Source organism: Somniosus microcephalus, chromosome 5 (genome assembly GCF_052327205.1).
Source record: "Somniosus microcephalus isolate GS21.2 chromosome 5, FLI_Smic_1.0, whole genome shotgun sequence".
Taxonomy (NCBI): domain Eukaryota; kingdom Metazoa; phylum Chordata; class Chondrichthyes; order Squaliformes; family Somniosidae; genus Somniosus; species Somniosus microcephalus.
In genome coordinates this window covers 59,204,541-59,220,707 of record NC_140991.1, presented here as the reverse complement: position 1 = coordinate 59,220,707, position 16,167 = coordinate 59,204,541, and the positions used below count along the sequence as shown (strand labels likewise).

The following is a 16,167-nucleotide window of genomic DNA, read 5'->3' as shown; positions in this document are numbered from 1 at the left end:
ACAATCTGTTCCTGGATGCTGTAGATTACAAAGACAGTAATAATACTACTTCTACGATGCGTTTTACAGGTGGGCTGAAAAATTGTTGTAACCCACCCCACCTCCCCGGACACATTCCATCTGACAAAGAACTTTTATTCACCAAACCAGCAGAGATACTGGTGGTGCCCGCAAAGGCAGGACTGATCTTTCAGCCCAAAGATCACCAATGTATTGTAGGTAGAGAGGTTTTTTTGGCTGTGCAGAAGGGGTGAAGAGGAGAAAAACAAAGCAAAATAATTCTGAACCCAAATAAAATTAACAGACCAGAAACAAAAATCACATTTGAGCCAAATGATGTCAACACCTAAAATAAATTTTCAGCTTGTAAAAGTGACATAACACACAGAATTTACAGGAAACAGGTTCCATTAGATGTTAATAAAGCTGAAATGCGCATAGGAATGGGAATAGGTCTAGGGCCTTGAGATGTGTGATGAGAGATTAGGTCACAAAAATGAGGCTATGCTGCAATTCTCATCAATTTCAGTAAGCTCTTTGTGGAATTCATTCCAGCTTAGTTTTCTGCATGTTTATTAGCTTGAATTCGACATCCCAAATAGGAAAGCACTGAAAGGTTTCTGTTGTTTTAGCACAGCTCCCAGACCAGGCTATAAACAGTGAGGGTGAGTAGGTTTCACTTTGGTTGTGAGGGGAGGGGTTCTGCTAAATACACTGGTAGGCTGGAAGAAACATGCCAACGCAACGGGTGTTGTTCAGTCTCAACAAATACTGTATCCACGTCCTCCTCCAGAGTAACCCAACCAAGAAAAACAAAGGCCTGCAAGTGTCTGGATCACTTCATGATCATGACTGCTCACAGTGTCCTTTTGCTGACTTGCACAGTAAATCCGACCTCGCAGAAAATCTCATCATTTTGTACCTAATACAGTTATTATGGGCTAGTACTTAAAAGCAAGTAGCTTTTAACAGCATGTTTTATTCATGAACGGGTTTTGCTTCTTGCTTTCTCCAACAGCCACTCAGTTCAGCTGTAAACAAGTTTTTCTCCCCGGTAAACCAAGTGGTTCTGCCCTGTACGCTGCCTGTAAACATCACGCTGTCATTGAACAAAGACTCAGAGTACATATTAATAGTCTGATCATTAAAGGTGAGAAAAAGCTGATCTCACATCTTATTTCCAGAGCACATGTGTTGTGAGTAATGTGGCACATTTCCTAATATGGTGTCGAACTATCCGTTACCTAATAAAAACGTGGTTTTTTTTCCCCCTATGACTGGTCCGTGTTTTTCAGGTTACTCCCTTTTAAAAAACCTGCAGCTATGAGGAGCCATTTAACATTGCACCACTTAGATGAATTAAGCAACAGTGGAAAAAGTAATCCTTCACAACAGCAAGCTCCAGCACAATTTTACTGTTGGGAAATTCAATTTGATCTGAAGAGGAATTAACTGTTAATTAACAAGATTAACTTCCAGCTTCATGAAACATTTCAACGTATTTATACAGTGCTCCACATGTAAGGGAATGTCTCCTCAGAGCACTGTCAAGGGGGAAAAAGGTGGATTCTGCACAGGAAATAGAGGATTTAGGGGAAGGTCGGAGTCCAAAGACAGGTTTTTTTTTAAAGAAGCTTTTGAAGTGGAAGGAAGGGAAAATAATTTAGGACCAGAGTTCCAGATGGCAGAAGCCTAATGGGTGAAGGATCACCCTCAGATAGATGAACAGAGGATGCAGGAGATAAGCAGTGATCTGGAGTCAGAGTAATGGAAACTCTGGAAAAGGTTTTGCTCATAGGGTGCGATGAGGGTGTGGTGGGTCTGAGGATGAGGATCTTGAAGTTGATTCCCATGGGCATGGGGAGCCAGTGTAACTGGGTAATGTCCCAAGATGGAAGAAGGCAGTCCTGGCAACGGAGGTAAAAGGTTTAGAATTAAGTCAAGGAAAAGAATAAGGTTTTTCCCCCACGAGGCTTAACCTATTCAAGCAGCCAGAGTGGTTAATGGGATTGGTACAAGCTGGCAAGAGCCAAGTAGCTTCAGTTTTGAAGGCACTGAACCGTGGGAAGTTTTGATATCGTCGAAGATTTAATGTTGGACTGGCAGTCGAACATTATACAACAGATACTGGTTTCAGTGATGGCATCCATGTGGCTGTGGACGATGTCATCAAAAATTAGCATGTAGAGAATGAATACAAGGGAACCAAGGATGAGATCCCCAATGCCCCCTATCATGATCATATGGGCATGGGAGAAAAATCCATTTGAGGAAATGCAGCAACTGTGCTGGACAACAATAATTTGCATTTAAACAGCACATTCACTTTGCAGATAGGCGTATAGAATACAGACACCCAGCCAGAGAAGGCGAGATTAGATGGAGTGACAATAGCTTGGTGAAAGATTTTAAAGGAGGAGAGAGGTGTGGAGAGGCCAAGGCGTTTAGAGAGGGAAGTCCAGAGAATAGGACCCAGGACCCAGTCCACTTATGGCTCTGCTGCCAATGCAGAGAAGGAGACACACAAGAGATCAGAGTCAGTGTGTTCTGGGGGAATATAGGACTGGAGGAGGCTTCAGCAATAGGATGGAATGAGGCCATGGAGAGATTTAAAGATGAGGATCAGAATCTTAAAATTTCAGGCATTGGGGGATAGGGAAACAGTATCTTCTTCTTCTTAGGCAGTCCCTCGGAACCAAGGATGACTTGCTTCCGCATTAAAAATGAGTTTGCAGGTGACTGATGAGTCCAATGCGGGACCTACAGTCTGTCACAGGTGGGGCAGACAGAGGTTGAAGGGGCGGGTGGGTGGGGTGCTTGGGTTGACGTGCGCTCCTTGCGCTGCCTGTGCTTGGCTTCCGCTTGTTCCCGGCGAAGAGACTCGAGGTGTTCGGCGTCTTCCCGGATGCTTCTCCTCCGCTTTGTGCGGTCTTGGGCCAGGGATTCCCAGGTGTCGGTGGGGATGTTACACTTTTTCAAGGAAGCTTTGAGGGTGTCCTTGAAGCGTTTCTTCTGCCCACCTGGGGCTCTCTTGCTGTGCCGGAGCTCAGAGTAGAGTGCTTGATTTGGGAGTCTCGTATCGGGCATGCGGACAATGTGACCCGTCCATCGGAGCTGATTGAGCATGGTCAAAGCTTCGATGCTGGGGATGTTGGCCTGAGCAAGAACACTGACGTTGGTGCGCCTATCCTGCCAATGGATTTGCAGGATCTTTCAGAGGCAGCGTTGGTGGTACCTCTCCAGTGCTTTGAGGTGCCTGCTGTACATGGTTCATGTCTCTGAGGCATACAGCAGGGCGGGTATCACTGCTGCTCTGTAGACCATGAGCTTAGTGCCGGGTTTGAGGTCCTGGTCTTCAAATACGCTCTTCCTCAGGCGACCGAAGGCTGCATTGGCACACTGAAGGCAGTGTTGGACTTCGTCGTCGAAGTCTGCCCTTGTTGACAGTAGGCTCCCGAGGTATGGAAAGTGGTCCACGTTGTCCAAGGCCTTGTCGTGGATTTTGATAATCGGGGGGCAGTACTGTGTGGCGGGGGCAGGTTGGTAGAGGACCTTTGTCTTACGGATGTTTAGTGTAAGGCCCATGTTCTCGTACGCTTCGGTGAAGGTGTTGACGATGGTTTGGAGTTCGACCTCCGAGTAAGCGCAGATGCAAGCGTCGTCTGCATACTGTAATTCAACGACAGAGGATGGGACGACCTTGGATCTGGACTGGAGGTGACGGAGCTGGAACAGTTTCCTGTTTGTTCTGTAAACTAGCTCCACTTCAGTGGGGAGCTTACTGAGGGTGAGATGGAGCATTGCAGCAAGGAAGATCGAGAAGAGCATTGGTGCGATGACACAGCCTTGCTTGACCCCGGTTCGTACGTGAATTGGGTCTGTGGTGGAACCGTTGGTCAGGATCACGGCTTGCATGTCGTCGTGAAGCAGGCGGAGGATGGTGACAAACTTTTGAGGGCAGACGAATTTGAGGAGGTCACTCCATAATCCCTCATGGTTGACAGTGTGGAAGGCCTTTGTAAGATCAAAGAAGGCCATGTACAGCGGTTGGTGCTGTTCCCTGCATTTCTCTTGTAATTGACGTGCGGTGAAGATCATGTCCATTGTGCCCCTTAGTGGGCGGAATCCGCATTGCGACTCTGGGAGGAGCTCTTCGGCTACTGGGAGAAGGCGACTGAGGAGGATTCTTGCGATGATTTTCCCTGTGGCAGACAGCAGGGAAACTCCTCTGTAATTACCGCAATCGGATTTGTCACCTTTCTTGAAGATGGTCACAATTACAACATCTCTGAGATCCCCTGGCATGCTCTCCTCCTTCCAGATAATAGAAAAGAAGTTCATGAATTTGTGCCAGTAGTGCTTTTCCACCATGCTTTAGTGCCTCGGCGGGGATTCCATCTGCTCCTGAGGCCTTGTTGTTCTTCAGTTGATGGATGGCCTTTTCACTCTCATGCCGGGCTGGGGTTGTGCTGAGATGGTGGCGGGTAGCATGCTGTGGGATGGAGTTGAGGACACTCGTGTCGAAGACAGAGTCGTGGTTAAGGAGATCTTCAAAGTGCTCCTTCCAGCGGGCACTGACTACCTCTGTCCTTGATGAGTACCTCTCCGTTCTTGGCCCGCAGTGGGGTAGGGCTTTGGGTGCTTGGACCGTAGATGGTCTTGACTGCGCTAAAGAATCCACGCACATCGTGGTTGTCGGCTAGCTGCTGGATCTCCTGCGCTTTCTCCACCCACCATCTGTTCTTTAGGTCGTGAGTTTTTTGTTGGACCTCGGCCTTCAGGCTTCTGTAGAGCTGCTTGCTTGCTCTCGAGTTCTGTTGCTGTTTCCAGATCAGGAATGCCTTGCGCTTGCAGCTTATTAGCTCCTGGATCTCCTGGTCGTTCTCGTCGAACCAGTCTTGGTGTTTCCTGGTCGAGTGACCGAGCGTCTCTACACAGGTGCTGATTATGGAGGCCTTGAGTGCAGACCAAGTGCTGTGGGCACTCTGTGTCTCTGCATCACTGGGAGTCATCAGGTTGGTTGTGAGGCGCAGGCTGAATAGGGCTTTCTTAGCGGGGTCTTTGAGTGCTCCAGCGTTAATTTTCCTGCGGCATAGTTTCTGTTGCCGCCCCTGTTTTGGGGCTACATTGATGGAGATGAGAGCGCGGATTAGGCGGTGGTCTGTCCAGCAGTCATCAGCTCGTCATGGCGGGGGTGATGCGGACGTCCTTGCGGTCTCTCAGTCGGATGATGACGTAGTCCAGCATATGCCAGTGCTTGGAACGAGGGTGCTGCCATGAAGCCTTGTACTTGTCTCTCTGATGGATAGGTCAGCAAGGACAGGGTGACAGGCGATGGAACAGTTAGGAGTGGAACTACAAGAGTGGTGCCATGAATGTGGAATGTGGAGGAGAAATAGTAGAGAAGAATGAAATTGTCAACAGAGTTGTGGTCAGTGTCATAGGCAGCAGAGAAGTTAAGGAGGGCAACAGAGGGCTGCTGCTTCACTCACACAGGATGCTGTTGGTGATCCTGATGCAGGTTACAAATCAGATTGGAGGTAGTCCAGCATGAACTGGCGAGAGAAGTGAGCACATAGATGGGTAACAACAGATTGAAGGACCTTGAAGAGACTGTGACGGTTAGATAGCGTACATGATAAATTCCCATGTCCATATTTATAATGGAATTTGCTGATGTAAACTTGTCGTGCTGTAACTGCACCTTCCCCCAGTGGAGGTGGTGCAGCACTGCCACTGGCGGGATGGTGTCATCGCAGCATGATAGATTATGTGATGGATTTTAATTATAACTACTGTGGACATTGGAATTAATATTGAAATATAAAATTAATGGCAGTAATTATCACTTTAAAGTGGGGACTGAATTATGTCTACATGTCCTGCTCTAAACCCTTCTCCTGGCCTCTGCTGCAACTAAGGCTACATTTGGTCTCGACTCCCCATCTGCATTCCCACAGGAGACTAGCAGTGTATAAATGTAGAATTACTTGAGGTGGATACCTTACGTCAGAATACTGTGCTGATGGGGGAATCTCCATCCTTTACTTTGACCTATTTTCCTTCTGCTCATACCACTGGATCCTGTCCTGTTCACCAGCTTCTCCTGTTTCCATTTCAAACTAGATTAGACCGCCCATCACCTTAGCTATTCACACATTCTTAGCCTCTCTTATGCCTTTAATTGCTTTTTTCATGCTTCTTCCCATAGTCATATTTAAAAATCATCTCTGCCATCTAACCATCTCCCATTATCCTTTGAAGTAGAGTAGTCGGCCTTTTCACCCATAGTTCCTCTCATTTTGTGTTGTTTTTGTTGCAATGCTGTTCATTTCTTATTTTTTCAGTTCTGATGAATGATTGCGATGAAAATTTTAAATTGTCTATTTTCTCCAGACCGACATACCTGCGGAGTGCGTCCAATATAAATATATATGAGATAGACGTAAAAGAAAACCTCCACAATAGGCAGAAAAATACCAAGGGAACGACGTTATTTTATTCTCTCCCCTTCTCTCGGGTCTCTCTGCACACGTGCCACCCCTGGCCTGCAAAGGGTGGGTTGCAGACCAGTTCTTTAGCCCACGTTAATGAACAGCTTTGTTACTTACCACCAGGTAGTGCACAGTAGCAGTCCATGGCAATAACCCCTCTGAATTTCCCACCCTGCCTTTTGGAAAAGCACCCGCTTCATTCCCACCTTGGTGTGACACAGGCTGGGAATCATGTGGGTAAATATATGTACAAATCCACATCATACTGCTCAAAGTATAAACCATTAAATTCTAATTCACTACCCAACTCTTACAAGAATTATTATTTTTTGAATAGGAAGCCTGTAAAGCACAGCAAAAAGAATATAAATGTCAGTCGCGGGATCAAATTTGCTACATTTATTTTTTTACCTGCAGTTAATTTTAATAAAGACTTCCGGTTGAGGCTTCATTTCAATTCAATACTGAGAAAACTGCTTTAATAATTAGCAAAACAGCAGCAGGGGCTGACAAAAAATCTTTTTTTTTTTTTAGCAACTCTTGCAATCACTGAAATAAAAATAGTGCAGTCACTGACAGCAAACCACGTGGATCATTTAAAACAGGCATGCTTCCCTTCCGCGATCAGTGGACTTGTGTCGAATAGACCAGAACAACAGGGTTATGATTTTGTTTTATAAATTTCCTTTTGTTTTGTTGAAAGATCTGTAAAAATGTGTTTCTTCTGTTGCTAACATAGGGGCTTTAAAAAAAGACATGATATAAGAAAATATTAAAAGCAAAGATGATCGCAAACCATTATTTAGATTTATTGACTACAGATGATTGCTGTCTTAGTCACTTAGGAAGGGGGAAGTTATAGCCACACACGGACTACTGAGACTGGGAAAGAGGAGCCGCCAAAGAGGATCAAAGAATTTAGAAACACATCAGTTTAAAAGGTGGAGCAATGTAAATGGAAAAAAGTTGCTCCCACATGGCAGACGTGCAGAACTGAGGCCAAAATTTATACGTGAGCCAAGTGAAAAAGTTAACCAAAACTAGTTCCGCTACTGAAAAGTCTGCTCCAAAAACCTAGCTTTTGGGGTTCACCAATATCTGTCAATCTTTCTGATGTTGGTGTTGTGAGACAGTCTAACGGTTTATTTTGAAGGTACTTCAACCACATTTTTTTTGTTCTCCCTTTTTGTACCCTGACAGCACATCCATCACACCAAGAGGACAAGTGCCTGAACCACTTCAGGCCAAACAGTGCTGTTCTAATCCATCACCAGGAAGAAAGACGAGCTCAGGTGCAATTTTCCCTCCAATTTTCCTTCCTTCCCTGATCAGAACTTCCTCACAGTGACACTGCTGAAATCAGAAATTGACTGGAGGTAGAATTGAACCTGCATCCTACCACACTCTGGCCACTGATGTTCTCAGACATCAACATTTTTTTAAAAAGTGTTAATGGATATAATCAGTGACAATTCACACTGTGTTGACAAGCAACACTGAATAGGTTTGCCAAACACTTTCCAATGCTCTTTAAATAAACACAATCATATTAACTGTCTCGGGGCACAAAGATTTTATTTAGGATTATAAAAATGGGAGGAAAAAATATCTTAAAGTAATTGAGGTTTGGGTTCAACAGTGATATTTCTGCAACCTTCTCCCCCCACCCCATACAAATTTCAATAGACTGCTGACTCTGTCCCGATGAAACATGGCCATCTGAAAGAAGAAAGACTTGCATTTATATAGCACCTTTCACAACCACCGGATGTCCCAGAGCGTTTTACAGTCAATGAAGTACTTTTGAAGTGTAGTCACTGTTGTAATGTAGGAAACGCAGCAGCCAATTTGCACACAGCAAGCTCCCACAAACAGCAATGTGATAATGACCAGATAATCTGTTTTTAGTGATGTTGATTGAGGGATAACTATTGGCCAGGACACCAGGGATAACTCCCCTGCTCTTCTTCGAAATAGTGCCATGGGATCTTTTAATTCCACTTGTTTAATGTCTCATCCGAAAGACGGCACTGCCGACAGTGCAGCATTCCCTCAGTGCTGCGCTGGAGTGTCAGCCTAGAGTTTTGTATTTAAGTCTCTGGAGTGGGACTTGAACCCACAACCTTCTGACTTAGAGGTGAGGGTGCTACCCACTGAGCCACGGCGGAGTGAAGTACCAGAATGCTGATGGTGCCTGTGGAATTTTGTATCAGCACAGGTTAGAGCTTTCAGGAGAGGAAGGGATTAAAGATGAGAAAAATGGATTTTTAAAAAAAACCTTTAAATACATGTAAAATTATTTTATGAAAGTTGGCTAGAAGTCCAATAATAACTCAAATCACAATTTATAATCAGACTTGCTGCCAAATTTGGGAGTGTTGTATCCTGCAGTGCATTCCCCATAGGTTTAATAAAATCTACTCTGCTGAACAAAGTACATAATGCATATTGGTTTGGAACAGAGACAGAATTTGGGTCGTTTTCTACAGCTTATCTCGGCTACTTTTTATTGCACAGTGAACAAGGCATTCATTAAACACCAACCTACAATTTACAATAGGTTGTACAATCATATCAAAAATGTTTAGTGAAGAAAAACTTTGCGTTAGTATTTTGCGTCAAATGTCGATTATTTTTAACCAGGATTTCTGTTCCGTATATTATGCACAATTGGGACCAAGAAAACTTGGCATCAGGTTGGAATACCAAGGTTAACCCTCAGGCTTGTGTTCACGATTTCCCACATGGCAAACTCCTGACTTCAGTTGGAGGGGAGAGCAGATACTTCACTAAAAAAGCAGGAAAACTAGAGGGGCCCCTGATGGTGAGTTGCAAACCAACATCAACGAATGACTGGGAGCTCCTCACTCTTTTGCAGGGTTGAAGCAATTATTGTAATTGCAACTAAGACCAAAAATCCCATTTGTGTTATTGAGTCATTCTTAGTAATGGTTGCAACTAACCAGATTAAGCTTTAGGACCAAAAGTGTTCAGACAATGTAAATATTTTAAATAAGTTAATTTGATGATTTACATTTTTGGTTGAAATAACTTATTTTTTTCCTCTTCAACTATCTGTAAGTGATGCCATTAATCTCTGCCTGCTGTAATTGGGATGTCAGTACCAACCTCAGCTCCCACAGACTGGGGAGGGATTTAAAAAGAAGTCAACTGGGGATCCCATTAATAATCGCTATCCAATGAGCCTTGCTGCAAAATGTTGAGTTCAGGTGAGGACAGCACCAAGTTTGGCTGTGATACTCCCATGGTGCAATAGCCAGTCAGCACTCACTATCTCGGCTTACAAATCAACAAAGAACACGTGCGTGAGATATGGGGCACTGCTGTGAGGAATGGGGTGGAGGAAAGCGGTACAGTATTTTTAAAACAATTACCTCTCAAGTGTTTTCTCTCTCTATGCCCCAACATGGGAGCCCCACCCACTCAAAGAACACAGCAGTGGGGACTAGCAGCACCCGCACTTACATAGAAACATAGAAGATAGGAACAGGAGTAGGCCATTCGGCCCCTCGAGCCCACTCCGCCATTTAATGAGATCATGGCTGATCATCCAAATTCAGTACCCTGTCCCTGCTTTCTCCCCATATCCCTTGATCCCTTTCGCCTTAAGAAATATATCCAACTCCTTCGATATTTAATGAATTGGCCTCAACTGCCCTGTCTGGCAGAGAATTCCACAGGTTCACCACTCTCTGGGTGAAGAAATTCCTCCTCATCTCAGTCCTAAATGGCTTACTCTTATCCTTAGACTGTGACCCCTGGTTCTGGACTCCCCGGCCATCGGGAACATCCTTCCTACTTTGTGATGACCTAGACTTATTGTACACACCACTCACTTCAAATAAATTTCCTGGGGGAGAACCCAGACAATAGTTATTAAAATGATTCTCCAGAATTTGTTTGTAGTACATTAATTTACAGTAATATACATAAAACAGGACTGGTGTTCTTTGAAACGGTACAGTGGCTCATAGCCAAAATATCAGAACAGGAGTTCAGCAGTAACATCCAGACATGCATTCCAGTTAAAGATCCAAATCAAAATTAGGACTCATGGGATTGGAGATTCCTGAGATGAGGGGATTGGAGATTCCTGAGATGAGGGGATTGGAGATTCCGGAGATGAGGGGATTGTCCTATGAGGAGAGATTGAGTAGACTAGGCCTATATTCCCTAGAGTTTAGAAGAATGAGAGGCGATCTTATTGAAACATATAAAATTCTTTAAGGGGATTGACAGGGTAGATGCAGGGAGGATGTTTCCCCTGGCTGGGGAGTCTAGAACTAGGGGTCACAGTCTCAGAATAAGGGGTTGGCCATTTAGGAATGAGATGAGAAGAAATTTCTTCACTCAAAGGGTTGTGAATCTTTGGAATTCTCTACCTCGAAAGGGCTGTGGATGTGGAGTCAGAGTATATTCAAGGCTGAGATCGATAGATTTTTGGATACTAAGGGAAACAAGGAATATGGGGATAGTGCAGGAAGGTGGAGTTGAAGTAGAAGATCAGCCATATTATTGAATGGCAGAGCAGGCTCAAATGGCCAAATGGCCTACTCCTGCTCCTAATTCTTATGTCATTATGTAAGATCCTTGTCCTAGCCTTCAAAATCCCTCCACCTTCTGAACCCCACCCTTCCGCAACGATTTCTTCCAGTCATTAAGCCCTGCATGCAACCTCTGACACGGGGTGTCTCCTCTATTACCACTGTCGCTGCTCCATTGGCAAGTTGTTGCTTCGGCCACTATGTCCCGTCCCTCTGGAATTCAGTCCCTCAATGCCTCCTCCGTGTCACTCCTTTCCCTGCTTTCAAAAGCCTCTTAAAGACCTATTTCCTCTGCTGCGTTTTCACCCCTTCCTAATCCCTTTCCTTCCTCGTTTGGTAACCACTCTTTTGTCCAATGCGCTGTGAAGTGCTCAGATATCTCTGTATGTGAGTGAGCCATTAGTTTGATGAAATTTAAAAAGAAAAGGCATTTTAAGAGCAATTAAAATCAACTGGTGCTGCTCAACAGAAGGACATTTTTCAGATAACCTATTTTTACATCATAATTGAAACAAACCAAAATCCAGTTTAAAATCTTTATTTCTCAGTTTTTATATTCTCACGATCAAGGTTCTCCCAGAGCTCAAGATGACACACCCTCACATTTCTCTTCCACCTCAGTAGGGAAATGTTCAGTCTCTGCTCAAGACCTCACTGATAGCTTGGGCGAGACAGGTAACTCCACTGGGGAGGGGTGCAGAGCCTACAGCACAAACCCACATCCTGCTACTACACTGAGACATTACTACATCAACAAGTTACACTACTGGATAAGCAAAAATGTCCAAATTTTCAAAGCCCATGTCTCATTTCCAGTAACATTGATGTCTATTCTCTGGAGAGTTGGGAGGGGACATTAAGCAGGGTCTTTTCGGGACTGAAATTACATGTCCGACGTCCACATGTGCACTTTCCAGTGATTGGGTGATGTTTCACTTTGACCATTGTCTGGGACAAGATCAGCTAGCTCATCACAGATTGAGCCTCGGACTCGCCTGGTCTGTGTGATTTAGTACCACTCTACGCAGAGCACTTGCCCACTCTGCCATCAGAAGAGTCTGACAAGATTAAGTGCATTGTAAGCCTAGCATTAAAACACAATCCCTCAAACAGGATGGCAACCTCGTGGCTACGGTACTGGGCTGGCGACCGAGAGCGCACAAGTTCAAATCCCAACATGGTAAATTGTGAAACTGAATCCAAGCTTGGATTGACAAGTGGCAGGTAACGTTCTGTGTTACTACAGCCACAACACCCAAGACATATATCATCATTCTTTCATCGTCACGGTGTCAGTATCCACTTTTTTAGGGCAGCTGGTGATGAGCAACAAATGAGGTCTTGCTAGCATCAACCACACCTTGCGAACAAATATAAAAATTCTATTTCATAATTCATGGCCTAGTTGACCAGAAACTCGTATTGCTCAGCTATTCTATTCCCTTTTGCGATACCTGGTATTTAGAAAACCAATAGTACCTTTACATTCTAAACATGTGAGCGTATCATACAGTGATCCAGATTCCATCACAACAATAATACTCTTCACTGATTTCCACAGAGTAAGCCTGGGACATTTCAGCACATTTAACCAAATGGAGGTGAGAGAAGATATAGTCATGGTAAAAATCTGCACATGGTTAGAAACTGGCGACGAATGGGACCTCTAAAGAAATAGATTTAATAGCCCAATAGTTTACGATCCTGAAGTATTGTGATTTTGCCCTTAGATTTAGGGGAAATGTTTCCCCTTATTTACTCAATGGCCCAGATTTTGCGATAAATGGTGAGGCCATCAGCGCTCACCGCTATTATGGAGTAAATCGGACAGCAATTTCTGGCGTCTACACGTGTGCAGTTAAACGCTGAAATCCGGAAGTTGCTATCCAATTTGCCCTGCTTCGCTACACCGGTACCTCGCGGAGAAATTCGGCATTCAAATACACGAAGGGTGCGAAGTTGCGGTACTCACCCACTAAACACACCAGAAAAAGTTAGGGCTGGTGCATTCAAGTGTAAGTGAATTTTTAACGGTGTGATAAGTCTTAATTACTGTCATTCAACCTCCCTAGCCCTGAAAATTTAATTTTACAAGTGTGGAGTCTCATTCCTTCAGAATTTAATTATTGTTGGAGATTTTTAAAAATATAAATAACTTTTTTTTACTTTTCCTTTGTCTTTTTTATCTCTCACTTAATCCCATCCCTTTTTCCCTCTCTTCATTTTACTTTTTGTGCATCATTTTACATTGAACTAAATATTCTAATTTATACTTCCTGATTGAGACTCTGCAGCCAGAATTTTCAGAGGTAAGAGCAGGCTGCCAACCCGCTGCCTGGAGGCGGGTAGGCAATTTAAATAATATAATCAGGCCTTCCTCCCAGCCCCCCCACCATCAGCCCGCACCCAGTACGGTCGGGGATCCGAGCCCCAAGGGCTCGGATTCCCAGCCACCCCCCTCGGGATTGCGATTTGACCCCGGGAACAGGGATCGGACCCCCTCCCGCCCCGGGGACAGGGATCGGACCCCCCTCCCGCCCCGGGGACAGGGATCGGACCCCCTCCCGCCCCGGGGACAGGGATCGGACCCCCCTCCCGCCCCGGGGACAGGGATCGGACCCCCCTCCCGCCCCGGGGACAGGGATCGGACCCCCCTCCCGCCCCGGGGACAGGGATCGGACCCCCCTCCCGCCCCGGGGACAGGGATCGGACCCCCCTCCCGCCCCGGGGACAGGGATCGGACCCCCCTCCCGCCCCGGGGACAGGGATCGGACCCCCTCCCGCCCCGGGGACAGGGATCGGAACCCCCTCCCGCCCCGGGGACAGGGATCGGAACCCCCTCCCGCCCCGGGGACAGGGATCGGACCCCCTCCCGCCCCGGGGACAGGGATCGGACCCCCCCCACCCCGGGGACAGGGATCGGACCACCGGACCCCCGCCGGGGCAAGAATCTGACCACACCACCCCCCCCGCCGAAAACAGGGATAGGACCGCCCCCCCACCCCCACCATCCTGGGCCCAGCACTTACCTGTTGCTGCGGCCTCCTCCTCCTCCGAGTTCCCCACACGAATGGATGCCAGCCTGTCAATCAAGCTGACTTCCGGGTGGGGAACCCGCCCCTGATGTCGCACGCACACTGTGGAGTTAAAACTCCACAGCGTGCCGGGAAACCCGACCTTCTGGGTTTCCCGCCGTCTCCCAGGTCCCCCTGCACCATGCGGGAGGGACCCAGGAAAATCCAGCTCTGCGTGTCTCAGCGAGGATTCTTCAATCGAACTGGTTGAAGAGACACGCTGTTGCTTGCCCTGTTCACACACATCACACATTCCCTGTAGAGGGCGCCTTACTGAAAAGTATCTCGAAATACTGTAAATTGTCACTCAAAAGCCTGCAAAAATAGTGTGGATAGCTGTAATTGTAATGAATGGCGAGCGCCACTCCTTTGTCACTGACTGCAAAATCAGGGCCAATAAATTGCTCGATTTATGCAGACAGTCCTGCATATAGGCTACTAGTGGATATCCATGCCTTTATTTTGAAGCACTAGCAGAGTATTTAAGATGGTTGCGCCCTTATGTATTTTAATTCCATTTTTAGTTCTAAAGTGCAAATGTAACTTGCTGCCCTCCCCCTCTCTCCAACCAAAAAAGATTCAGAGTGCCACTCACTGTTTGGTGTAAAAAGTTAGCATATTGATCTTTTATGACTTGGGTATGACTCTGGTCTCTAACAATGGGACAAAAGCCTCCTCTCAAAATTATACGGGTCTTACGGGAAATAAATTAGAGCAGTCCCAATCCACATCATAAAACTGCTCATAATTTGATGCAAATTGCCAACCTTGTTCAGAGGCTGCGAGGGTGACTGGAGTACAAAGTGGAAAGTTTACACCACAGCAAACAAAGGGTGCTCTTTTGGACACTGGGGGGAAAAAGTGAGGGAGCTTTATTTTTCAACTAACTGTTTTATATCTGACCTGGGATTGCTGGATGCTTGCAATGAATATTGCAGCAGGTGAACAAATATTCACCTAAAATATTCAAAAAAAAACTTAAGATTCTTGGCAAAGAATAAAAGGTCTTCAACAAAAGTAGATATGTGATCAGCTGCAGTCGAATACATAATCCATGTAGTGCATTTTCCTGCTGCCTCGGCTGGTTAAGGCAATGAGTAACACAGCCGGACAGGCCAGGAAAGTCCTGGGTTTGGTCCCCAGTGTGTCTGGAGTTGGTTGCTTTCAGCACAGGAGGATTTGGGCATTATAATTGGCCTAAGCACCTATGAATTAAGGTAAAAGAGAAAAACAAACACTTCCAGTGACTGTTGCTGGTAGCGGACTCGGCTGTACTGCTTCCTGCAGTTGAATAGTATGCCAACACTCAATGTACAGGCTCACACAAGAAGAATAGCCACTCCGTCAAGATACCCAAGGGCAACTGGCAACAGTGGAACTGTGGCATAGAAATTAGTCAGTATCTCAAGACATGGCTGCATGATCCACATGAAACTCAGCAGGAAACTGATATTGCAACAGGACTGTTCACCACTGTCCTGTTCACCGTCGAGAAGCAGTTCAGGAGAGGGGGGGAAAAAAGTCATCAGTAAAATATGCTACGGTACATAGAAAACCTTACATATCTGCCCAACTCTCAGGTTAGCATGTGGCCTCCACACATTACTAACTGCTTTCACATGTTGCTACATTCTTGCAATTGTTCGCACAAATCTAAACAAAACTGCAAACCGCCCAGGGATGGTGCAACTGAAGCTTGATGAACAGACGGAGGCGAACACATCTGTATTGGCTACGCAGGCAACTTTATATTGGAGCACGGTTTGTTTTTGTTAACAAAACTTTCCTAGTGTAAATAGAACTTCTGAGACACATGGGAGTATTTTGATGGGTCAGAAAGAAACACTATTATATTCTCAATTGTTGCAATGAGCACAAGGCTCCATTGGAGCTTGTGATCAAATCAACTGTTCAACACGCACTATTGTTCACATCACCAGTCAGAAAGGGGGCATGGTGCATTTAAAAGAAGTCTCTGCAAAATGAGGGCAATGTTTGCAATGACACAAACTCCATCAAATATCAGTTATATCC

General features: G+C 45.6%; 1 protein-coding gene across 7 annotated transcripts in view; it reads right to left on the bottom strand.

Moving 5' to 3' along the window:
* The window catches only part of znf438 (zinc finger protein 438), a 324,232-nt gene that overhangs the window by 124,581 nt on the left and 183,484 nt on the right, over positions 1-16,167 (bottom strand). The window lies entirely within an intron of this gene.